This window comes from Oncorhynchus nerka, linkage group LG28 (genome assembly GCF_034236695.1).
Source record: "Oncorhynchus nerka isolate Pitt River linkage group LG28, Oner_Uvic_2.0, whole genome shotgun sequence".
In the NCBI taxonomy this organism is placed as follows: domain Eukaryota; kingdom Metazoa; phylum Chordata; class Actinopteri; order Salmoniformes; family Salmonidae; genus Oncorhynchus; species Oncorhynchus nerka.
The window spans coordinates 74122387-74143678 of NC_088423.1; the positions used below are offsets into that span (position 1 = coordinate 74122387).

The 21292-nt window shown below is 45.5% G+C and overlaps 1 pseudogene; it reads right to left on the bottom strand.

Annotated features, from left to right (window-relative positions):
- Positions 1-5768: 5768 nt before the first annotated feature.
- On the bottom strand, positions 5769-17813 carry LOC115112546 (fibulin-7-like; annotated as a pseudogene).
- Between the last annotated feature and the right edge of the window lie 3479 nt (positions 17814-21292).

The window sequence follows — 21292 nt, forward strand, 5'->3', positions numbered from 1 at the left end:
TTTTGACTTTCCATGGTGACATCACCATGCAGTAAATTGGTTAATAGACCAATTAAATTCTATCTTAAAAAATAGTTTCGAATTTTTGCCCATTTGAATGGAAATCTATTACAGTAAGGTACTTAAGTGTTACCCAGAAATTATTTGATATCGCTATAAAAAAAAATAAACAGCTGCATTGGGCCTTTAATATGTCTGTGTGAGTTCTGAGACAGATTGAAAAGAGGAGTGAGCTCAGAGTGTAGGGTTCGTATTCAGGACAGGAGGAGGGTGTGGGTGAGATACAGGTAGTCCTGGGTGGGCAGAGACAGGAGGGTTAGGAGGGGGTGAGGAGAGGAGAGGTGTGGAAGGGGTCAGAGAGGATGTGGGGACTGACTCATCACCACATCAGCTTTGTTCCTCCCCCGGGGACAGATAACATTGGGACAGGATGCCATTCAACTATTACATCTCCTTTCTTCCTTTCTCTTTCTGTCCCTTCCTTTCATCAAGACAGAAAGGGAGATAGATACAGACAGAGTGAAGAACAGCGAGGGGTCTCTTTCAGAGCAGAAATAGAGACACTGGTCTCTTAATTCACAGCAGCCTTCAGCCGATGACTGACTAACTGCTTTGAATTGCTTGATATTCAGACCACTCTATTCAGCCATCACTCTCTCCCTCTATCTCTCTTTATCATTTCCCCCGTCTCTCAGTGTGCAATCTTATTTTGGGATCCTCACCCCCCCCTGTGGTCCCCTAGTGGGTCTCACCCAGGTCAGGGGAGCCCCCCCCCCCGTCTCTCTCTCAGCCCAACAGAGTGACTCCGAGGTGGAGCTAGGTTCAGCGTGTTAGTGCCTGTTTGTCTCCACTGATGCACACTGCCTGGCTCTGCGTGGCTACACTGGGCTGGTTAACCCCTCAGTGCCTATATATGCGACTGTGTGATCACCCTCTCCGTAGCTGACGCGAGTAAGACCTTTAAACAGGTCAACATACACAAGGCTGCGGGGCCAGACGGATTACCAGGATGTGTGCTCCAGGCATGTGCTGACCAACTGGCAGGTGTCTTCACTGACATTTTCAACATGTCCCTAATTAAGTCTGTAATACCAACATGTTTCAAGCAGACCACCATAGTCCCTGTGCCCAAGAACACAAAGGCAACCTGCCTAAACAACTACAGACCCGTAGCACTCACATCTGCAGCCATGAAGTGTTTTGAAAGGTTGTTGGCTCACATCAACACCATTATCCCAGAAACCCTAGACCCACTCCAATTTGCATATCGCCCCAACAGATCCACAGATAATGCAATCTCTATTGCACTCCACCCTGCCCTTTCCCACCTGGACAAAAGGAACACCTACGTGAGAATTCTATTCATTGACTACAGCTCAGTGTTCAACACCATAGTGCCCTCAAAGCTCCTCACTAAGCTGAGGAACCTGGGACTAAACACCTCCCTCTGCAACTGGATGCATGCTCAGTCCCTTCCTGTACTCCCTGTTCACCCACGACTGCATGGCCAGGCACGACTCCAACACCATCATTAAGTTTGCAGATGACGCAACAGTGGTAGGCCTGATCACCAACAACGACGAGACAGCCTATAGGGAGGAGGTCAGAGTCCTGGCCGTGTGGTGCCAGAATAACAACCTATCCCTCAATGTAATCAAGACTAAGGAGATTATTGTGGACTACAAGAAAAGGAGGACCGAGCACGCCCCCATTCTCATCAACGGGGCTGTAGTGGAGCAGGTTGAGAGCTTCAAGTTCCTTGGTGTCTAACTAGAATGGTCCAAACACACCAAGACCGTCGTGAAGAGGGCACGACAAAGCCTATTCCCAATCAGGAAACTAAAAAGATTTGGCATGGGCCCTGAGATCCTCTACATCTGCAACATCGAGAGCATCCTGACTGGTTGCATCACTGCCTGGTACGGCAACTGCTCGACCTCTGACTGCAAGGCACTACAGAGGGTAGTGTGTACGGCCCAGTACATCAGTGGGGCTAAGCTGCCTGCCATCCAGGACCACTACACCAGGCGGTGTCGGAGGAAGGGCCTAAAAATTGTCAAAGACCCCAGCCACCCCAGTCATAGACTGTTCTCTCTACTACCGCATGGCAAGAGGTACCGGAGTGCCAAGTCTAGGACAAAAACACTTCTCAACAGTTTTTAACCCCAAGGCACAAGACTCCTGAACAGGTATGGCTACCCGGACTATTTGCATTGTGTGCCCCCCCACCCCCAACCCCTCTTTATACGCTGCTGCTACTCTCTGTTTATCATATATGCATAGTCACTTTAACTATACATTTATGTACATACTACCTCAATTGGGCCTTCCAACCAGTTCTCCCACACATTGGCTAACCGGGTTATCTGCATTGTGTCCCACCACCACATGTACATACTACCTCAATCAGCCTGACTAACCGGTGTCTGTATGTAGCCTCGCTACTTCTACAGCCTCGCTACTGTATATAGCCTGGTCTTTTTACTGTTTTATTTCTTTACCTACCTATTGTTCACTTAATACCTTTTTTGCAATATTGGTTAGAGCCTGTAAGTAAGCATTTCACTGTAAGGTATCCCACATCACAGCTCCCTCAACATGGAGCACCCTGCAACGACCACAGCACAGTGAGTGTACTCTATATCAAATCAAAGTTTATTTGTCACGTGCGCTGAATACAACAGGTGTTGTATACCTGTTGTATACCTGTTGTATTCAGCGCACGTGACAAATCAACTTTAGAGTACACTCACTGTGCTGTGGTCGTTGCAGGGTGCTCCATGTTGAGGGAGCTGTGATGTGGGGTATCTTATACACTACTGGTCATTTATTGTGTAAGAGTTAGTGTGTATGCGTTCTCACACCACTGCTCACTTGGATCTTGTTCGTGTGTGTCTGTGGCATTGGCCGTGTGTGTGGTGTGGTGTTAACCAGGGGTTTCACGTCCGTCCAGATGATAGAGTGCAGAGAGTGGGGAAGGTTTGTGGGCAGCTTGACACAGGGGTGAAACATTTCATCATACAACCCACACAACAACACCAGCCAAATCTACAGTACATCTCACACACACACACACACACACACACACACACACACACACACACACACACACACACACACACACACACACACACACACACACACACACACACACACACACACACACACACACACACACACACACACACACACGCATGTACTCCTAAGCCCCCAAACACCCAGTGCTAAAAAGGTGGAAAAGAGCATTTCAATTTGTCATATCTCATTAAGTAACAATATACACAGTGTGTGTGGTTTAGCTCATTCATATACTGTAAGGATCTAGTAGCTCTTTGAGCAGAGTGTCTTTGGCTGTCTGTCTGCTGCACAGTGTTGCTCTGTACTGCCATGCCTGATATCTTCCCCAGACCTGCTCATACTGTACATCATACTCCTGTTTAATCCACTATGATGGACAGATCATCTACAGGTCACACTTCAAGGCAAGCCCCTTATTCAGTCCTGTGCAGAGACATACGTACATATATAGGAGAAGTAAATAATGAAACCCTAGAAATCATACAGTAGTGTTTTGATTAAATGTTTAATAGTGCTTTCTCAGATAAATAAAAAGCAGATCACAAAGAGGGGTTTACAAAATAAATACAGTTGAAGTCGGAAGTTTACATACACCTTAACCAAATACATTTAAACTCAGTTTTTCACAATTCCTGACATTTAATCCAAGTAAAAATTCCCTGTTTTAGGTCAGTTAGGATCACCACTTTATTTTAAGAACGTGAAATGTCAGGATAATAAGAGAGAATTATTTATTTCAGCTTACATTTCTTTCATCACATTCCCAGTGGGTCAGAAGTTTACAATTAGTATTTGGTAGCATTGCATTTCAATTGTTTAACTTGGGTCAAACGTTTCGGGTAGCCTTCCACAAGCTTCCCACAATAAGTTGGGTGAATTTTGGCCCATTCCTCCTGACAGAGCTGGTGTGTCTGAGTCAGGTTTGTAGGCCTCCTTGCTCACACATGCTTTTTCAGGTCTGCCCACAAATTTTCTATAGGATTGAGGTCAGGACTTTGTGATGGCTTCTCCAATACCTTGACTTTGTTGTCCTTAAGCCATTCTGCCACAACTTTGGAAGTATGCTTGGTGTCATTGTCCATTTGGAAGACCCATTTGTGACCAAGCTTTAACTTCCTGACTGATGTCTTGAGATGTTGCTTCAATATATCCACATGATTTTCCTGCCTCACGATACCAACTATTTTGTGAAGTGCACCAGTCCCTCCTGCAGCAAAGCACCCCCACAACCTGATGCAGCCACCCCCGTTCTTCACTGTTGGGACGGTGTTCTTCAGATTGCAAGCTTCCAGCCTTTTCCCTCCAAACATAACAATGGTCATTATGGCCAAACAGTTCTATTTCTCCAAAAAGTACGATCTTTGTCCCCATGTGCAGTTGCAAACCATAGCCTGGCTTTTTTATGGTGGTTTTGGAGCAGTGGCTTCTTCCTTGCTGAGCGGCCTTTCAGGTCTTGTCAATATAAGACTCGTTTTACTGTGGATATAGATAGTTTTGTACCTGTTTCCTCCAGCATCTTCACATGGTCCTTTGCTGTTGTTCTGGGATTGATTTGTACTTTGGTGTGAAAAGTGCATTCCTCTCTAGGAGACAGAACACATCTCCTTCCTTATTGGTATGATGGCTGCGTGGTCCCATGATGTTTGTACAGATGAATGTGGTACCTTCAGGCGTTTGGAAATTGCTCCCAAGGATGAACCACACTTGTGGAGGTCTTGGCTGATTTCTTTTAATTTTTCCATGATGTCAAGCAAAGAGGCACTGCGTTTGAAGGTAGGCCTTGAAATACATCCACAGGTACACCTCTAATTGACTCAAATGGTGTATGTAAACTTCTGACCCACTGGAATTGATACAGTGAACTATAAGTGAAATAATCTTTCTGTAAACAATTGTTGGAAATATGAATTGTGTCATGCACAAAGTAGATGTCCTAACCGACTTGCCAAAACTATAGTTTGTTTTCAAGAAATTTGTGGAGTGGTTGAAATACGAGTTTTAATGACTCCAACCTAAGTGTATGTAAACTTCCGACTTCATCTGTGTGTCAAAATAAGTTTAACACAAGACCAGGAAATAAAGGATTGTCAATGTGTAGCTTCATGTCTTCTCATCTTACAGACATTGATTGTCATGTGTTGGATGTAAAACAATAAAACCAGTTAAGGAGCGCCTATTTACAAGCCCAGCTCTCTCTCACTCTCTCTGCTACAGTGAGGAAACATTCAATCTCCACCACAAGTGGCCATTTTCTCATTTTCATGTCTTTGACCCCTTGTCCCCATCCCTAATTTTGCACGCCCCTAAACCTTAACCACCCTTCCCTTTCAGTCATTAGAATTGATACAACTCTACCAAATGCATCCGTTCCTGCCATACCTGTATGTCTCGACTCAACTTAGACTCCCTCTTCCCCTCCTTTTAGTTCCTCTTTGATCCTTAGTGCCTCAACCCTCTCTACCCCCCTCCCAGCCCCCTAGCCACTGCCCCACTCCAAAACTCTTACCACAGTACCCTTTCACGCACCCCTCTGCCAACGGCCCTTCGTCCAAACTCTTATCTAAACTATTGTCTCTTTGAAATCCTCTCCATACCCACCCCCCCTTCACCATATCCACTTTCTTCCCTCCATTCTCCATCCAACTCCAGCTGGCCTCCCTCAACTCACACCCCTCCCTTTCTCTCTCCCCCTAGAACTCGTGCTGGGAGATGAACATGGTGATCTTGGTGATGTACCGCCCCGGCTGGACCCCTTTCTCCAGCTCAGTCATCTCCACCTCTGCCTCCAGTGTAGCAGGGCCTTGCACCGGGCTCCCCAGCTGGCCTGTCTGTCGGTCTGACCGCTGCACCGTGAAGTGGCGTCGGGCCTGCCCGCGGCCCAGCAGGGAGAAACGCAGCGTGTCGCCATGAGGCGGAGGGTCGACACATGGAACATGGTGCGTGGTGCTGACAGGTTGGATACGACAGACAGGTAGTGGTGGGAGATGGAGTTAGGGGCCTGAGAGCACACCTTGTTGTCCACAGAGCAGGGGTTACGCTCACAACGCCTGGGGAACGGAGAAGGATATAGGCATTACGAGGGATTATTGCAAGAGACTGATAAAAATAGTTATCAAATCTTTTCTTGATGAACTATAAGAGGAGGTATTCACAGGGGTGAGGTTTTGCTGTAGGTGGCGTTTCGTATGCGGGAAGAGTCCACACGTACACACTGGAACCCTCCGTAGTTGTTTATACACATCTGGTCCCGGGTGCAGTTATTCAGTCTGGTGGCACACTCATCTATGTCTACAGGCCAGGGAGAGAGAGGGAGAATAATATGTGTAAAAGTGAGGGACAGATAAAGAGACGGAGAGAAAATAGAGCGAGACAGAGAAATAACTGATTTATTGTAATTGTCTACAAAAACAAACATTTATTCAGACAAGATGTATGGTTTGTTTAATTATTCAGCCAGTGGATAACAGAATTGCACGGAATTACAGCTACAACGGATAGGAAATAATAGGAAACATTCATTATCCTTCAGCCAAATGATCTTCTTTCTCGTTGTGGTAGACTATTCAAATGTTTAGTATTCATCTGGCATAACTGGCATGTTTTGAGCCAAAGGATTTGATGGTGTGTGTGAGTGTGTGTGTTCAGCGCTGCGGGAGCATTTGAGACTTTGGTACAGTGTGTGTGGTCTCCTTTCACCTTTGCAGTTGCGTCCATCGCGGGTGACATTGTATCCAGCAGGACAGGTACAGCGGTAGCCTCCAGGGGTGTTAACACAGGCATGTAAACACAGCCGGCCAGCCTGACCCATGTGGAACAACTCACACTCATCAATGTCTGAAAGACACACACACACAGTTAAAATTGCTATTGATGTCAGTTACAGTATATAACATTACAGACTGTGTGTCTTTTGATGTTACCATAGCAATGGTAGCTGTTTGCAGTATACCTTTGCAAGTGGTGCCGTCACGCCCAGAGATGGTGTATCCGGGGTCACAGGTGCAGTGGGTGGTGCCCTGGACCTGCGTACAGTGAGATGGATGGAAAACGGACCAACAGTCACAGCCGGGGGAGAGATGGCAGCCGCCGCAGAGGAGGTGGCAGACGAGGTGTTCGTCATGGTGACAAAGGCTGGAAAAAAAAGAAAGAGGGAGAAAAAGAGAGAGGAATGAGGAGAAGCGTGAAACTAAGGCCGATTCTCATTGATATGGAGGTTTCTGACTGCAGTCTGAGGGCATGGCCATCTAAACATCTCCATCTTCAAATTGGTACAGTGCAGCTTATTTCTTTATAAAACACTATGGTTACCATGTGAACAAAGAGTAACAAATGAACTATTGGTTCACAGGGTAACCAGTGTTTGGACCAGTGTTGTGTTTGAGACCACCTAAAGCGAGACCAATTCATGACTAAGATAGGAGCTAATCTTGTCCGAGTCAAGACCAAGACCAGAGGGGGACAAGGGGTACGAGACCGAGTCAAGACCAAGACCAGAGGGGGACAAGGGGTACGAGACCGAGGAGGGGACAAGGGGTACGAGACCAAGTCAAGACCAAGACTGGAGGGGGACAAGGGTATGAGACCGAGTCAAGACCAAGACCAGAGACTGAGTCAAGACCAAGACCAGAGGGGGACAAAGGGACACCGGGGGGAGGGACAGTGCGAGACCGAGTCAAGACCAAGACCGGAGGGGGACAAGGGGTATGAGACCGAGTCAAGACCAAGACCAGAGGGGGACAAGGGGTACGAGACTGAGTCAAGACCAAGACCAGAGGGGGACAAAGGGTACGAGACCGAGTCAAGACCAAGACCGGAGGGGACAAGAGACCGGAGGGGGACAAGACCAAGACCAAGACCGGAGGGGGACAGGGTGCGAGACCGAGTCAAGACCAAGACCGGAGGGGGGACAAGGGGAGTGAGACCGAGTCAAGACCAAGACCGGAGGGGACAAAGGGGACGAGACCGAGTCAAGACCAAGACCGGAGGGGGACAAGGGGTACGAGACCGAGTCAAGACCAAGACCGGAGGGGGGACAAGGGTACGAGACCGAGTCAAGACCAAGACCGGAGGGGACAAGGGGCGAGACCGAGTCAAGACCAAGACCAAGACTGGAGGGGGACAAGGGGTGCGAGACCGAGTCAAGACCAAGACCGGAGGGGACAAGACAGACCGAGTCAAGACCAAGACCGGAGGGGACAAGGGGTACGAGACCGAGTCAAGACCAAGACCAGGAGGGGGACAAGGGGTACGAGACCGAGTCAAGACCAAGACTGGAGGGGGACAAGGACAAGGTCAAGACCAAGACCGGAGGGGGACAAGGGGTAGACCAAGTCAAGACCAAGACCGGAGGGGACAAGGGGTACGAGACCGAGTCAAGACCAAGACCGGAGGGGGACAAGGGGTACGAGACCGAGTCAAGACCAAGACCGGAGGGGGACCAAGACCCAAGACAAGGGTACGAGACCGAGGGACCAAGACGAGACCGAGTCAAGACCAAGACCGGAGGGGGAGGGGAGTCAAGACCAAGACCGGAGGGACAAGGGGTACGAGACAGAGTCAAGACCAAGACCGGAGGGGGACAAGGGGTACGAGACCGAGTCAAGACCAAGACCGGAGGGGACAAGGGGCAAGACCAGACCAAGACCGGAGGGGGACAAGGGGTACGAGACAGAGTCAAGACCAAGACCGGAGGGGGACAAGGGGCGAGACCGAGTCAAGACCAAGACTGGAGGGGACAAAGTGGGAGGGGACCACAGGGGACCGAGTCAAGACCAAGACTGGAGGGGGACAAGGGGTACGAGACCGAGTCAAGACCAAGACCGGCGGGGGACAAGGGGTACGAGACAGAGTCAAGACCAAGACCGGAGGGGACAAGGGGTACGAGACCGAGTCAAGACCAAGACCGGAGGGGGACAAGGGGTACGAGACCGAGTCAAGACCAAGACTGGAGGGGGACAAGGGGTACGAGACCGAGTCAAGACCAAGACTGGAGGGGGACAAGGGGTACGAGACCGAGTCAAGACCAAGACTGGAGGGGGACAAGGGGTACGAGACAGTCAAGACCAAGACCGGAGGGGACAAGGGGTACGAGACAGAGTCAAGACCAAGACCGGAGGGGGACAAGGGGTACGAGACAGAGTCCAGAAAAAAATGATTCCAATTCAAGACCATGATTGTAATTTTGTCAATCGCCACCATAATAACAGTTCAAAATGTCCAGTATTTCTGTGTTGATATTTCAGAACAACATATGGATTCTTTAGACATTCAGAATGGTGAAGAAAATGCTGGCTGAGGGAAAATAAAGCCACTCTACAAATGATTACTAACCCAAACACAGTGGGGAAGAATGGATCTTATGCAGCTTCAGAGAAGGGCTAATGGATTTATAAAATAACTATTAGAACAAAAAGAAGAATAATATTACTTTCAAAGGCTTTCTGATTTAAATCACTTCAGTTTTTGTTGGAAATGAAAGGGTTAATACTGAAGCGAAAAAAGATCCAATCAGGATTTTTCTTTGTTGTTCTCTGGGGAGATAAATCTAGCTAGCTAAGTCAACCATTGGGTAGGCCATCATAAGCTAGATAGGAAAACTACTATTGTGTAGCTAGCTATCTTTAAAAAAAATCTAGTTTGTGCAGCAGGTGTTATAGAAGAGGATGTTGTTACTAATTTGTTAGCTTCTCCCTTTTCAAGAATAACTTCTTGAGTAAGTTTAAATTTATCCTCATCTACTGAGTGGAACTGTGTTTATTTTTATTTCCGTTGTTAGCCATCTCTTTGAAAATAATGTGTGTGTGAAACGTTGTTGCATTTAAACTTTAGGTCACCAGTTACTTTGTGTGCTAAACGTGAAATGTTTTTGCAATGGAAAGTAATAGTTGTACATTTGGATTAAGAAATGCTTAGCCTAATGGTTGTGTTTTAGTATTCTTATGATTGGAACCCACTGGCTTACTATGTCAGAGTGGGTACACTCACATTTTGCAAACAAAATCTCAAATGGTCTGCCCAGCAAAGGAAAAAATCTTATGTTTTCAGTTTATTAGATTAGCACTCTAAATCACACCTTTTTATTTTTAAATAGAAAAACAAAAAGGTGACGTTCTAGGTCCACAACAAGGTGACGTTCTAGGTCCACAACAAGGTGACGTTCTAGGTCCACAACAATGTGACGTTCTAGGTCCACAACAAGGTGACGTTCTAGGTCCACAACAAGGTGACGTTCTAGGTCCACAACAATGTGACGTTCTAGGTCCACAACAAGGTGACGTTCTAGGTCCACAACAATGTGATGTTCTAGGTCCACAACAAGGTGACGTTCTAGGTCCACAACAATGTGACGTTCTAGGTCCACAACAAGGTGACGTTCTAGGTCCACAACAATGTGACGTTCTAGGTCCACAACAATGTGACGTTCTAGGTCCACAACAAGGTGACGTTCTAGGTCCACAACAAGGTGACGTTCTAGGTCCACAACAATGCTTAAACCACATCAGGAGACCCTTTTGGAGGTCTGAAAATATAAATGAGTATTTTTGTAATAATAATAATGTATTATTTTTCTGTTTTTGCTCCATCTGATTGGGTGGTTCTGGCTCCCCAGTGGGTAGACCCTTGTCCACCCAGGCCCACCTATGCCACTGATGCAAACAGGGCATGATGACTGAATTCCCTTCTGACTTTGGACCAGACCTTTTCAATACCTTGTTTGCATACCCATTGTTGCCTTAGTTAGCATTTACTGGTAGATATCATACATTGAAAAGTATTTCCTACCTACCCTACTGGCTACCAATGTCATTTTTCTGTGAGCTGCTCTATTCCAAAAAACCAGTTGAGAGCTGTGCACTCTTGCTGCCTGCAGATGACATTCTGCTGAAACTAGGCTGTGTGTGCTGCGCACATGTGAATATACAGCTCTGGAAAAAATGAAGAGACCACTGCAAAATGATCAGTTTCTCTGCTTTTTACTATTTATAGGTATGTGTTTGTTTGTTTGTTTTTAATTAAAAAGTTATAAAAATTTACATTTTTGTTTCATTCTATAAACTGACAACATTTCTCTCAAATTCCAAATAAAAATATAGTCCTCATTTAGAGCATTTATTTGCAGAAAATGACAACTAGTCAAAATAACAAAAATGATAGTGTTGTCAGACCTCAAATAATGCAAAGAAAATAAGCTAATATTCATTTTTAAACACAATACTAATGTTTTAACTTAGGAAGAGTTCAGAAATCAATATTTCATATAATAATATGTAATAAACCTGATTTTCAATCACAGCTTTCATGCATCTTGGCATGCTCTCCACCAGTCTTTCACATTGATGTTGGATGACTTTATGCCACTCCTGGTGTAAAAATTCAAGCAACTCGGCTTTGTTAGGTGGCTTGTGACCATCCAGCTTCCTCTTGATCACATTTCAGAGGTTTTCAATGGGGTTCAGGTCTGGAGATTGGCCCTGGCCATGACAGGGTCTTGATCTGGTGATCCTCCATCTACACCTTGATTGACCTGGCTGCGTGGCATGAAAGCTGTGATGTGGGCGGACGGTCTCGAGTACTACAACACTGGTTTAGACTGACTTGCAATTTATGTTAGGTTACATTAAACTTTTAAAAAATGAAATTAAACCGTCATGCAACACTGTAGATTCCCAACATATTCTGACCTCAGTGTTCACATCCATTACACCATTCAGCCCTCTATCAGTGGGCTGTGTGTGAGTGGGATGATAGACTTATAGAAGGCTCCCACACAGTGCAAGCAGTGTTAGTCATGGTCAAAGTCCATCCAAATCCCCATTACTCTGTGTGTGGCTCTCACCTACAGCAGTGTACTGTACACATGGGGGAGAAATGAAACAAACAGACAGAGAGAAACAAAACCTAACTGGGCCTTATTGAGGCGCAGGCTCTGCCTGGAGCCCTGAGTGTGTATGATAGCCCAGCCAGCCAGAACCAGCGAGAGGGAGTGGACCTGGGTCTCCCTCGGTGTCTGGCCCTTGTGTGTTGTTGCTACTAGTTAGCCATAGCATAGAGATATATATAGGACTAAGATCTGGTTCCAGTTTATAATCGCAATAAGGCACCTCAAGGATTTTGTTGTATATGGCCAATATACCACTGTTAAGGGCTGAGTCCAGGCACTTAACTTTGCGTCGTGCATAAGAACAGCCCTTAACCATGGTATACTGGCCAATATACCACACCTTATTGCTTAAGCATCTCTACCTACATGTTGGCACAGGGCTCTGGCAGGTGGCTCCGGCCCAGCCTTTGGTACACGTGCAGGAGAACTGGTTCATCTCGTCCACACACGTCCCTCCGTTCAGACAGGGAGACGAGGCACACTCATTTATGTCTGAGGAAAGACAGGAGGAGCAAGGGATTAGTCAAGAGAGGAGAATGAAGTAATATTAGCCCTGATGTAAAATGTTGGCTCGCTGACAAGCACAGGTGTAACCTTATAGCTCTGATGCATGAACCAAAAGAGAAAAGCTCCTTCTCTCTCTGTGTGTGTGTGTGTGCATGCACACACTTGCGTGCGTGAGCATGAAGGTGCGTGTGCATCCGTGTGTGTGAGTACTCAACCTAACCGGAGCGAAAGGGATGGCCTGACTTTTAGTCTCACAGAACGTCTTTGAAGCGTTATCTAAATGTTAGCGAGCTGTCAAGACAGAGGGCTGCTATCACTATGTGTCATAGTCACTGGATTCAATAACCCATTCTGGATGGCCATGAAAATACATAAAAAGGAAATGTGATAATGAAACACATATGGATGCAAGCCACCTTATCTAGATAAATGTTAGTAATATGCATGAAGTTTAAAATGAGGGAAAGGAGATAAAGAAAAGAGGGGGGCACAAAGAGGATGCTGACAAGGACGTGAGAGAGATGATAGAGAAAATAAAGAGATGAGTGACGGGACAGAGAAGATGAAAGGAGAAGATAAGGGGGGGGGGACACCTGACAGGAGCCAGAGAAGTAGATGGTAGTTGACAAAAGATAGTGATTTCACATCAGATATGTGTTAATCTCACCAATGGTTAAGGTTTGGATTAGGGGTAGGGTAATCTGTAGCAGATGGTTGGGTCACTGCTGCAGGTGGGCTGCTGGCCGCTCCAGGTGAGGCTCTCCTGACACATCCTGCTCTCTGCTCCCACCAACTCATAACCCGCATCACACAGGAAGTGAACCTCGTGACCTGGGTTCTGCGCCTCTCCCAACTTCCTGCTGTTGGCAGGCGTGTCCAGCTTTAGACAGGTATCTGTAAAGCGGTGGGGGGCGGTTGGTAGGGGGACATAAGCCAAGACTTAACTCTCCAGCCATAGGTCCATAGGAGTTCAGTTTAACATGTCTACCTACCGCTAACCACCAAATGTCAAATTACATACAGTAGTAGCAAAGGAATAACAATCCACCAATAACAGTTAACATTTTTAGAACGCAGCGTGACGCTGCTAATAGCATTTTTACCAGGACTACTCGGTCCGGCTGTGCTGTGTGTAGGCCTACACAACTTACTGCATCACGATTGGTTCTCGTTCACGAGGTTGACAACAATAGCAGAAACATTAGTAATACAAACCTTCTTCACATTCTTGCAACTGATGTTTTTTGGATTATAAAATAAAAAGCAGCAGGCCTACTAAAAGCCATTTTAGGCATTTCAGTGTACTTAAAAAGAACATGAAGAAATCTAATTTAAGCATGTTGCATGTTGTGTCTTTGACTGATGTTTGGGCTGTGTGCAGACTTACCATTGTTTACTTTGCCAGTCTGTTTGGTGGCTGTGTTCTGCAGCAAGTTGAGTTTCTTCCTCGGGGTGCGGAGGCTCTGAAGGTATGTAGCCTCGTGGGTCGACAGCAGCTTCTGGACCTGCTTTAGGGAGCTCTGCATGTCCTGCCTGCTGGGACAGTCCTACAGGGACAGGGCATGGTAAGCAGGTGAACACGTTTTTTGTCCAACAGAAACAGGGGAAGCCAGGGGCAGTGGAACAGTTAAAAAGGGCTATACAGGGATAACTTGACAAGAGAGTCATCCCCAAAAGGCAATTCATTTGCAGAGTTACTCTATTTTAAAAAGCCGTAATTCAGGAAGATCTTAACTGCATTTTAGCAAAGGGGCAGGTTACAAACATGGGTTTGTAAGATCCATTAAAACATTGAGGAGCATGCAAGCTTATTTTTCCTACACTGACATAGGCAATGAATGTTCTCTGTGTAGCCTAGTGAAATGCAGTTACAGTTGATAGATGACTGCCTAATTTAAACTCAAGTCAGGGACCGTGAGACACAGGTGACTTGGTCAGAGGATGGAGGCAGAACTAACTCTTACATTAGCTTCCTAGAATTTGACATCACTCAGTTGTACAGACCACATTCTGTAACGTCTGCTTCCAACTCCCACTCTCAAACACGTAGATCCCCTGAACGCAGCTCACTTTCCAGCTCACACTCTCAAACACATAGAGCCCCTGAATGCAGCTCAGGTTCCAGATGCCAATCACCTAAATTCTGATCATCTGTTCACACACCTGTATGTCATTATCACACACTATTAAGTTCTTTGCACCCCATCATTGTGAGGTATTGTTTGTTTTGTGACACACTTCTATTGGGAGCTCTGGTTTTCCCAAAATGTAATGCTCCCGTGTATGATAGTTTTGGCCTGCCTCACTAACGATACCTTTTGCCTATTCCCTGCCTGTACTTTATCGGATTTCCTGTTATCAACCTACTGCCTGATCTCCCGGACGAAGTTACTAGCCTTTTCCCTGCCTGTCCTGTTGCCTTAGGACCCCCTGTGTATGACCACCTGCTTGCCCCTGGACCCAGCTACCTGCCTCCTCCTGTGGTCCTTTACAAATAAACACCTGCGCTTGAAACCAGCTCTTTGTCTTCCATCGTGTTCATTACACATACACTGCAAAGGCAAATGTCCTCGCAACTTAATCACTGGACAGAACAGAGGAATGACCTTACCAACAACAGCAAGTTAATGTACATTGGCTTGAGTTATGAATGATAAACTAGCAGCTGGTGAGCCACATGAAGTGATTTGTTACTGCATTTAGAAAGTATTCGAGGGGTTTTCCTAAGATAGCACTGAAAGGTAAAGAATGTAGTGTACAGTACATAAAAGTTGCTAAAAAGGTCACTGGTCTGAGTTTATGAGGAGACCAGAGGAGAGACATCAGAGTAGACATATCTGCTTCAACACTACATCAGCACTCAGATGGTCATGTTTTTAATCTCACTGTCCACAGTAGGCAGCCTAGTCGATGTGGTGAATGGTGACTGTATCAATTGAGTGGCGACATCATCCCCCTGGTTGTCTGCCCTACACGTGAACCAAGAGTTCTGAGCATGCATGGGCATCTCAACAACCCCTACCACCAGATGGGGAGCTTGAAGTCAGAGGTGGCTGTAGTGTTGGTAGGCTTTTGCCTTTGTGCAAAGTGAGTTGTTCTCTAGTGGTAGTCGTTTTATGTTTTGGAGGTTGCGTGCTTATGCCCCTGGTGGTGTTACTTGATGGTGCTAGAGAGAAGTCCTGTAGGCCTCCTGTACGGTCTAAGGGGGTTGCTGTGAAACACTAAAGACACACTCCATGAGAGAAAGAGTGGCTCCAATCCTATCTGGACTCACAACAGATTCCCATCACACTAAATCCCCTCCCATTCTGTCTTTTCTCATATCCCAACATATCTCTGCTGTTCTATCTCTTCAGCCCAGAAGTGTGTGGAAGTTCTGACAGTCAGTGGAATGATCTCCTTGGAGGCAGAAAAAAATGTTGCTTGCTCATAGCGTTCATTGTTTGATGCAGGGGTGGGTGTACTGTAGGTTGGCTGTTTGGGGTCAGATGGTGTGGCATAAACACCCAGAGGGTAAACATCACCTGTGTATGAGACACAGCCTCTCCTCCCATTGGCTGAGAAAATCAGGGAGTGTTAATAGTATATTTTCCCTAAACTTCAACTCTCTCCCTCCTCCTCCTCTCTGTCCGCTCATGGATGTTTTCAGAAGAAAGTAAATATTTGGTCATCCTGTGAAAACACCTGGCTGATTGAAACTGGAGCAGGGAGCTGGGCTGCTGGAGCGACATCAGTCAGGACCGAGGGAGGGAGGGAGGGGGGAGGGAGGGGGGGGGGAGGGAGGGAGGGAAAGGCTGCTGTTTGTGTGCCCCAGCGATAATGTCCTTTTTCTGCCTCCGCTGCAAAACATTTCATGCATTTGCATTTCATGTGTCTGTGACATTATCTTGGTGTGCCTAGGTAACATACCTATAGTCTCCTTCAGTAAGTTCTGAGCTGCTCTTTGAGTCGAGAGGTGTGCAGTGCAATGATGAAGGCCAAAGTAGCATGGTGATCTAATCCAAGGATTCTAAATTGTTCTAAGTGAATTATGTGATGCAGAAAGTTTTTGCATAAAAGGGAAAAGTGTCCTGTAGCTAATAATACTCTGACTGACCTTGTTACATTTACATTTACATTTAAGTCATTTAGCTTGTTCAATTATGTAATCACTGCATGGCTTCAGTTCTGCAGTGTGAGTTGTGCCATGACAAGAACAAGCCAAAGATCACTAATGAGACCTGAACAGACTCCTCATACACACAGCTCATTACCACACAGTACGTCATGATCTTAACCAAACGTGGACAAAAACTAAATTGAGTCCCAATCACACACACACACACACACACACACACACACACACACACACACACACACACACACACACACACACACACACACACACACACACACACACACACACACACACACACACACACACACACCCACACATACACACACACACACCAGCCTGCTGTAATATAGACCCTTGCACTTTGACAAGGTAGAGAGGTTTAGCAGTTTTTTGTTGAAATATGTCAGAGGTGTTCATAGGTCTAGTCATAGTGATGGGCCTCTCGGTGTGTGAACATGCATCAAGGGGCCTTAGTAATTGTTTGTGCAGCTTGCCTGGGAATTGAGGTCGACCAAACACCAGTTTTATCAATGGGTGTCTGTCCATGTCATGATGCATGGATAATGACCTTATAGCTGGACTTGCAGGCTCCTGACTTTGACAAGAGATTGTCACTTCAGCTTGATGCGTTTTGACCTTCAACAACACCCAGACATCAATGCTGCATTGCTCAGTGTTAGATGTTGAATTAAAGCCTGTCCATGAAAAGAGCATTCAGACAACCTTTCTCTCAGTCTATTTTCTCAGTTGTAAATCTGTGTGATATTTACCCACAGTCTTTTCAGGTCATTACAGATAATGGCAAGAATGTTAACTATGTCCCGAGGATACTGTATATTTGATAATTAATTGGTCTGGAAATGTTTTCTGAGTTTATTATGTTAATGGACTACCTAAACACATCAGAAACCACAATAGCCTACATTGAATCATAATACACTCATAGAGATTATAATTGTAACCCATGATCATATCAAATACAGTAATTTACTTAGATTTTACGCATCACTCTGTGATATGTAGTGTGATTACGTGCTTTTAAATCATTTACATTTTTGTTTGGACCAAGCAGCTGTGCAAAATAAAACCAAGGAACACCATGTGTTATCTCTTAATAGTGGCCAAGGTGCCCTCATGACACTGACAACCGCAGGAAACACTCACCTGCCCAAACGCAGCGCGGATTGGACAAAGACACAGGAACACAATGACAGCGTGCATCCAAATCATTTTCAGTTAATCCTGTACTGTGAATACACTCAGTCCCGAAGCGCTCTGGGTTGGGTATCTTCTTGGTACAGTGAATTTCCAGTGTGTAAAATGCGCTTATAAGCACCTCAGTGGTATTTGTGAGAAATGCTATTAATTCATTCACATGTCAGACAAGATGCCAAAGCGAAACTTTATGGAATGTAGGGTTTACTCTTCGAGAACCAATCAGGTTATGGGACTAGAAGACCTGTTGACCACATTTGACAAAATAACCATTGCGTAGGCATGTGTATTTATTTTTGGAAGGCACATGGCAAATTTCCTCCCTCAGAGCCTCTCAGATGTGGAATTTGTAAACTAGAGAGAAAAACAAATTTATCAGGAAGCTTGGATGGATTGAGGCAAGCTCCACTGGGCAGTGGGCACTGTGGGAAGGTGACAAGCAGGGTGATGTGAGACACAACTCATATACAGGTTGCATCTTCTCATGATTTACGAGGAAATGTAAACCCATCTTTCATTAGGGAAATAACTATGTAACACAGGAATTAGATATAACCTACTTGAGCAGCACACATTTTGTTGAATTAACTCAGCCTTGTGCTTATTACCAGGTAATTACAGTAGCCTAATGGACAGTGAGTCTGTGTTCCAATGTGTTTTTCTGTTATCTTGAATGGCAGATATCCTGAGAGAAAAAGCGTACTGTTGAATGAGCATAGAAAGTGGGGAAGGTGTGCCCTCTGCAGGGAGTAAGTGTCCATCACCTTGCCATCATCTAATTCAATGGTTATGTTCTCATCTCCCCAGCAGAACACACCTAACACCATCCCTACCATGGAAGTATAGCTAAGGTTAGTTGTTCTGTTGTACCCCCAGCCTGGTGAACGTTCTCATATCATAAAAACATTCTCATGCCATAATCAGCTCCAGATAGTAAATCACCAACTGCTGAAGCATCAGGAGTCCTGTTTCAGCACAGACCTGTCAGTGAGTTAGATCTGATTCCACCTGTAACTGATCCAACCACCCACCCACGTAGTATAGACCCACTGTGCCTGCACTGAACAGTACTGCATTTACTGGCCTCTACTTTACTGCTCCTTGCTTGCCTGCTTGCTCAGCTATAGTTCTGTCCCACTGTCCATTATGATACACATTTATCCCTTCTGCATTCCATTCTATTCCAGGGCTTGTGGTTCTGCATCACTCATCACAGGGACGTCCGCACCCGCCCTCTTGGGTTAAAGCTCTGTCTCTTTCACGACTCATTGACATGATGGTCTCAAATCCCCCTGGACAGCACTGAAGACAACAGTCACACAACAATAACTTCCCCACTACCACCCACCCACCTACTCACCCATGTGCAGTACCCCATCCTACTGAAAGCCCTTCACTAGGCCCAGGATGTGATGTAAGCATCACCCCCATGTCTGAATCTCTGTCCTACTCACTGAGGTGCCTCGGCGCTACTACAGTACCTTCCCTAATCCTAGTAGGTGATGTCACTATGAGAGGATAATGGGAAGAGAGCCGCATGTAGAATCGATAGCCCATGACCAGTGAGTGGTTCGTGACTGATTGGTGCCTCACTGCATGGGGGTCTCACTCCACAATGTCTGTTCTTTTATATCTTTGAGAATTTAATACAGAAACACGAGATGGCTCTCAATACTGTGAGATCCTTCTGTAAAAAGAAGCAGAACAGTACAGCTAGTTGAGGTTCTGTTGAAACTGGTTCCCCAATACACACCCCCTACCCCCAGTCTTTCAGTTTCAGTGGGGAACACACACATACAGTACGAACCCTCAAATTAAATCACAGAGTCTTGAGAAGACTCATGTTTGGAGGGATTTATTGTGAAATGTTGTTTTTGATCACATTTACGCATATTATTTGCTACTGATGGTCAAGACATTTGATGTTTTTGTGTGTTGTGCGGCGGGGTGTGGTTAGTAAAGTTGGGGTTTTGATGTGATGATGGAGAATGATTGGGTATCAGAACTCAGAACTTCTGTTCAGCAGACGTTTCATGGTTTCACTGTGGTGATTATATTGTATTTTTGACCTTGTGGGGATCTACTGCTGTAGTAGACCACTATGTAATAAAGGATTCCTGAAAAGATGGGTGAGATTTCTCCTCATGGTGTGTGAGCATCCCTGATTATTGAAACTTCTCTCGTTCTCTAGTTGTACTGTTTGCAGAGATTAGTTGTATAGAGATGGCATAGGAAAACCTCTGATTATTTGGTCTCTCTCACAGTGTTACCCACTATTGCATAAAGGCAGACTGAGCTATTTCTTTCAGCGCTACACCCTGCAATCACTGTAGTTACCTATCCTGAGGAAATAGGACAAGCGGTGCAGATTTCTCCAAATGAATGCCATAGTCAGGACTGTAATGCCAGTCATTGGTAGCCCAGTCTCATCCAATGCACACACACACACACACACACACACACACAAAAATATCTGTTATTTGGAAAACCTTAATTGAAAAAATGCCACGTGAGATATTTTTTTTATGTCTGTGGCCTTCAGTGAAACATAAATATTTTCATTGTGACTCTGAAGAAGTTTGCGATGTTATTCTCATGGATCAGTGACACTGAAGTCTGCTCGGTTTGGGCTCCTTGTCTATCTCTCAAGTACGGTATCTGTTGTTTATAAAGAGTTTAGGCTACAGTAATTGACTTGTGCTAACACGGATGTAGCCTACTGTTGTATATAGCTTTCCCTACACTACACATGGGATCACTCAGATAGGCCTACTGACAGTCACCTTTGACTTTTAATTTATGTTTTCTTGATTGTTTTACATAGGGTATACATTGGCCTTAGGGATGGTCCAGACTAAAAAATACTATTGGTCGAACAAAAGTCAAGCCAATCGATCGGTGGACATTTTTTACGGTGTATTTTTCCATATATAGACACACCCTATGTCAGGATTTGGCCAGGGTTGTTCCGGTTTTTGGTCACTAGATGCCCCCATTGTGCCTTTTGACCTTTTGTTTTCCCTTGATCCCCATTATTATTTGCACCTGTGCCTCGTTTCCCCTGATTGTATTTAAACCCTTTGTTTTCCTCAGTCCTTTGCTCTGTGTTTGTATGTTAGCACCCAGCCCTAGTATTCTGTTAACGCTTGTTGATCCCGGTGGACGCTCTTGTGGAATTCTGTTTTTTGTTCTTGTTTATTTATTTTTGAGTATCTTTTGAGGCTTTTTGTGCTATACCTACCACCTTGTGGATTTACCTTTTTTGTCTTGGAGGATTACCTTTGTTCTTGTGGAATTCCTTTTGAGGTTGTGGAGTTACATGTGTTCCTGAAGGACTTCACTTTTTACTACATTAAATACACCGTCTCAAGTACTGCTGTGTCTGCCTCATCTTCTGGGATCTGCCGACTATTCGTGGCTCAGTTGGTTAAGTGACTGTTTCTCACTCCGGAGACCCGGGTTCGTAACCGGGTCCTGACAGAAACACAGAGCCA